Below are 6,201 nucleotides of genomic sequence, written 5' to 3'. Positions count from 1 at the left end.
TGATAATGCTAAAAAAATAAAAAAATAAGTCAAAATTTATTTTTATTTAGTATTTATTAACTATTATAATAATTAATAAATATTAAATAAGATAAATTTTAACTATTTTGACTAATTTTTTGTATTATTAAATATTTCGTAAAAATATTTGTTATCAAGATAGTGTGCAATAAAATGATATATACTCTTTTAAGTGTGTATTTTTCAATGTAATTAATTTAACAAATATGTTACGTGTAGTTATATACATAAAAACTTAGCTACTAAATCAGTTATATATATATTTAGTAGTAAATTTTTAGTGTGTATGTAATATTCTTTTTAATTTAAAACATATTGAATATCAATATCAATAAGATGCAATGTATGTAATGTTTACGGTCTAATTGCTTTTCCTTTTTGGAATGATAAACTCTGTCTTTATTATTATATTTGAAACTATAGATTGTTCAATTCTCATGCAGTCGACTTCACGTGAAGTTGAGACTTGAGAGCCGTTAAATAATTTGACTGATTTGACTAAATTTTCATCCAATGGCTCTCAGGTATCAACTTCATGAAGTGGATTTTACCTGAGTTTTTACCTATTTATTAAGATTTAATAATATAGATTGTTGTAGATTTCACCATGCTAGTGCTTTACTTTTAGGGTTGCAAGTTATTATTACCCAAGCACCGTAAAATGAAGTAGCAAAAGTTTCTTCCGAAAAGGTGCCCCTTCATTCGTTGAATCAAATCATTTTTAAGATGTAGTACCAACAATAACATTTTTTAAAAACGATCAATGGATTCATTTGATAACAATTATTAATTTTTATTGAAACATTTGAAAATGATTGTTTTTCTCAAGTTCCAATCAAGATTTTACAATTTAACTAAAGTTTAAGTTTTTGGTAAATGATTTTATGATATGATAATAAAATATTTATGACTAAAAATTAAAGATCTAGAGTTAGATTAGAAAAAAAATTGAACTTGAGCTCATCATAAAAGTGATTTGAGTAATATAATCAATATAATCTCTTAAGAGTAGTTAAAACATTCTTAATTTTAAATAATCACAACTCACCTCAATCATTCGTACGTGTTTTCCCCAAATTGAACTTTTGGTATACAACTTTATGTAGCGCCCAATGAGAATAAAAAGAAACAAAAATGATTATGCATACATGTCTATGTCATCATTTAAAAAATAAATGGAACTCCAGTAGTGACTGGATATCGATGACTTAAACTAAATAAATTTCTCTTTTAAAAACTAAAAGAAATAGTATTTCTTTTTTTTTTTCATTATTATTTTTTCAGAAGTTAGCAACAAATTTGCTTATTCAGTTGCTGAATCTAGTGATTAGATGAAGCCGTTGAATTTAAAATTGCTTCATAAAATTTATTTCTATGAATTTAAAAAAAAAATGAAAAACACTTTTAGAGTATGTTTGATTGCCAGTAAAAATGAATTGAAATTTTTCCTTGATGCATGACCATTCATTTCATTAAAAACAATGTTATCAATTAAAGTTTTTGAAAAAAAAATTTATAATATAGTATCAAAATTTTTATATTAAAAGGTCAAGAGTTTAATATTTTTTTTAAAAAAGAAAAAATAATATAAGGAAAAAAAGAAGTGTGATAAAAATATAATTATTTATATATTTTTTTATCAACTTAAACTTTTGAAATAATTAGTGTTTATGCATTAATCCACAATTTAGCTAGACTCAAAATGAATAAACTCCAATCAACAGGTATAGCCGAATCGATACCTATCCAACCTCATAAAGATTGGATACAGCGACATGAGTTCGGCACTTACTTATCTAAATAATTAACAAACTCTTACTATATCTCTCCTATAGAAAGAAGATTTCAATAATTTCCCTAACAAAAAGAACAATTATCTACCATTAAAGGTAAAACTACTTTAAAAGGTTGTTATCATCAACTTTATTATAAATGCACCGTTCGAACCCAATCTATGAAAAATCTGCCTAAAATCTTTACTAACTTAAATATCGAAGTTTCTTGCAGGTACCACTCTCACCTCCTCACAAATAACTCGGACGTCGACACTTCAAAAGGAGTTTAGACCTCGGGTTCAGGATAAAATCCATTCATTTGAAGTAACCCTTAGAAGAACTAGAATCATGATATTTTCATCCTTTATCAAAAGTAAAATAAAATAAAAATATTGAATAGTATAGCATTGTTACCCTAATGAAGGCAACAGTTTGGGAACTTTTTCCATGGAATATTGTGTTTTCCACTTTGTGTGATACCGTTAATTGAGATGACTCTGCGTGTGCATCTATTGGTTCCATTTTGCCAACAGACCAAAGAGATGGAAACAACACAAAAGAAACAGAATGTCAAAATCATATAACAAACTTTATCACAACAACAATAATATTACCAAGTTTGGTTTCCTTTCACCTTCCTTTTCTTTTCTTATTTCTATAATATAAGCTCTTCGTTTTCTGGATCAGACATGTTTATACCCCTTACGGTTTTCTTTTAATAATTGGAAGCAATAGACACTAGTCATGTATTTTTTGTTATACCAAGAATAAGGATTTCATGTAACTCGTTTAAAACAAAGATAATAACGTAACGATGAAAACTCAGGTGAAGTCGACTTCACGTGAATTTAATATCTGAGAGTCGTTAGATGAAAATTTAGTCAAATCAGTCAGATCATCTAACGGCTTTCAGGTACCAACTTCACATGAAGTCGACTGCACCTGAGTTTCCACCTAATGTAATGGTGAAAACTTAGTGAAGTCGACTTCATGTGAATTTGATATCTGAGAGCCGTTAGATGAAAATTTAGTCAAATCTGTCAGATCATCTAACGGCTTTCAGGTACCAACTTCACGTGAAGTCGACTGCACCTGAATTTTCACCTAATGTAATGGTGAAAACTCTTCATGTGAATTTGATATATGAGATGAGAACCGTTAGATGAAAATTTAGTCAAATCAATCAGATTATCTAACGGCTTCCAGATACTAACTTCACGTGAAGTGGACTGCACCTGAGTTTCCACCTAATGTAATGGTGAAAACTCAGGTGAAGTCGACTTCATGTGAATTTGATATCTGAGAGCCGTTAGATGAAAATTTAGTCAAATCAATCAGATCATCTAACGGCTCTCAGATATCAACTTCACGATTGCACCTAATTTTCCACCTTTTGCCCTTCCCAACATGACTATTATATGGTTGGATTAATAATTTGTTTTGTGTTGAATTGATAGGAAGCCATGCAGTATAGAATGGTCCCCCATAAGCTTAGTGGTTGTTACTTTCACTTTGGTTGATGTATACTCTAAGAGAGGAACTTAGAACTACTCAAAGCCTTTTCATGAATCGGTGGAGAGCATCATAATAATATTCAAATTGTCTTACTTTGGACCACTGCCATATGTCCTCTTCGGATACCACTATAATTAATTATTTTCTTCATTTTTAATATTACTCAATAACTCTCTAATCAGCTTTTTGGTTCCAATTTAATTATAAAGAGACATGCTTTTAGTTTAACCCTTTGAGTTCACATCTCACTCTATTTATATCCCTTTGCTCTACAACTCTTCACCTCGCATGCCTAATCATAATTCATCAAAATATCACTCTCTCTCTTTCTTTCTTTCTTTCTTTCTCTAATCTTCCTACCTCCCTCTCTTTCATACATAACATGTTCTTGCCCAATATTTATAATTTATATTCCTATGTCAATATATAATTCATCGTGCACCAATAACAGTTGAAGCTGCCAGCATGATCTAAATTTTTCTTGTATTAAGTCAAGGAAAGATCGGATCATGTGACAGCTTCACCTGTATATGGGATCACGAAAGAAATGTATGTGTATGATCATTTTCTGGTTTACAGCAGTGTGCTTCTGCATCTGATTTACATACATGTACATCAGAAAATGTATCACTTTCCTTCTCATATATATATATAGGAAAAGTATGAGGAGCCAATGGAATATTTATACAATACGTACAATGGAGGTTTATGGAGTATTAGAGATATAATCATTAATATTACCTTTTCTCATTAGTTGAAGCTTTTGGAATGAGTGGTATCATGACATGATATTAGAGCGCTAGATCCAAAAAGTCAAGAGCAATCTTTGGTGAACTCTAAAATCAGTTTAAATTTTTGGAAGATAATCCTAGTACTCAGATAGTTATTCTAGATAATATGAGATATGTTCATTTTGTAACTCAATAGTTATGTTAGTTATTTTTTTTTTCAAAGAATATCAAATAGTATATATATTTTCGAAAATAAGAATATCTATTCTCTAACGATAATATTAGAGAGTGAAAAAAAAATCAAAACTTATTTTATTTAATATTTAATAATTAATAAATATTAAATAAAATAAATTTTGACTATTTTTTATTAATTTTTTTTATTATCAAATATTTTGACTTTAAATAATTTGGTTTTATGTGGAGGTCATTTTCTTCTTTGCTCATTATTAATATCTTATCTACTGGGACACATGCATTGCTTGAGGGGAAAATTAAGTTAAATTAACTCGATAATTAATGATTCATTATCCAATAATAAATAATTTATGTAGAGAGTGCAACAACATAACATATAGATCTCTGAATTATTATGCTTTATTGGGTGTGTAATTATATATGTATGTTGGGGAATCTTATTGACAGCATAGAGTATAAGATAGATATCACTGTTAGGGTTTTGAATGACAGAATCTCTTCCAAATTTGGTTGGTGCTTTTGAGATATCTCTCATCTTGAATTAATCCACGCCTTAATTAAGGATCTCTCTTTATATTACATTTAATTAGAGATCATCACAACATTTCTCATTGTTTTGTTATCTTATTAGAATTGTGTTATAATAATATAATATAATATTAAGTATTGGGTTTGATGAATAGCAATAATAAATTAATCTTCAGCATGCATAAAGGAACATAAAGTGAAACAAAAAACATATGATTAACACATGATATCTCTGAAATACATCGAGTTTATTCACTAAAATATTAGGACTTAATTAACGGTCTATAGTCTAGGTGTATGTTTCAAATAAAATTAAATTAATTGAGATTAATTAATTAATTAAACAATAATTCAAATAGGAATCGATCTAGTGGCCGATCAAGAATTTGGATATTGTTCATAAAAATTCTAAATTTAAAGTTTGTTATTATTATTAGTGCATTAAAGAGGAAAAAAAAAGTGTCACAATAATTATTTAAGAGAGATGGTGACTAGCTCTCTTTTTAAAGAATTTTTTTTTGTTCACGGTATCCCCCAACCCGACTGGTTAAAGATTAATCCGTCGCGCCGCTAGCCAATGGGTTGCTGCATGCACAAAGCGGGATTCGAATCCCCAACACTTGTTTAAACAGACGAGTGAGCTGACCACTCGACCACCCCAAATTATTAAAGAACATTTTTTAATCTCGAATGAGGGAATAATGGACGACTTATTTAAGTGTCAAAAGAGGAGAAACTACTATATATGATTTATTTGTTTAGCTATAGTACTTATGTGTATAAAGAAAAACAATCGTAAAATTAATTATTATATATTTGTTTATAAATATATTTTATTTTATATATTTTTAATATATATTTTATATTTTAATAAATATTTTATACCAATAAGTTTACTTCTATGTAATTTAGTATGTTGGTTCCTTTATTTTGTCAGGGTATATTTCTATTCATTTATTTATTTAAAAAAAGAAAGTTAAGGTAGTGTTTGGTAGAGAGATTGAGACAGAGAGATAGAAACTAAGAGATAGAGATTGAAATAAATTTTAGTATTTTGTTTGGTACAAAGTGAGAGACAAAAATTGAAATAAGAATAAAACTCTAATTTAATTTGCACAAAGGATAAAATTGGAATTAATTATTTGAAATGAGGGTATTTTAGGTATAAAATATTATTAAAGTTTCAGTCTCCGTCTCTAAAAATTTCAATCCCCTGTGTCTTTACTTTTTGAAGGTATTGAAATACTGAAATTTTAGGAATAGAAACAGAAATTTTAGTATCAGTCTCTGAGTCAATAAACATGATACTGTGTTTCAGTCTCCCAATCTCTGTTCTTTACCTCAAAACAAATGCTACCTAAGAGTTAAAGGACATATTTCCTTTTGTACACTTGAAATGAAGTCCTATATATTGTATTATATTCTATCTTAAG

Source organism: Arachis ipaensis, chromosome B06 (genome assembly GCF_000816755.2).
Source record: "Arachis ipaensis cultivar K30076 chromosome B06, Araip1.1, whole genome shotgun sequence".
Lineage (NCBI taxonomy): Eukaryota > Viridiplantae > Streptophyta > Magnoliopsida > Fabales > Fabaceae > Arachis > Arachis ipaensis.
Note: the sequence above shows the minus strand (reverse complement) of the source record.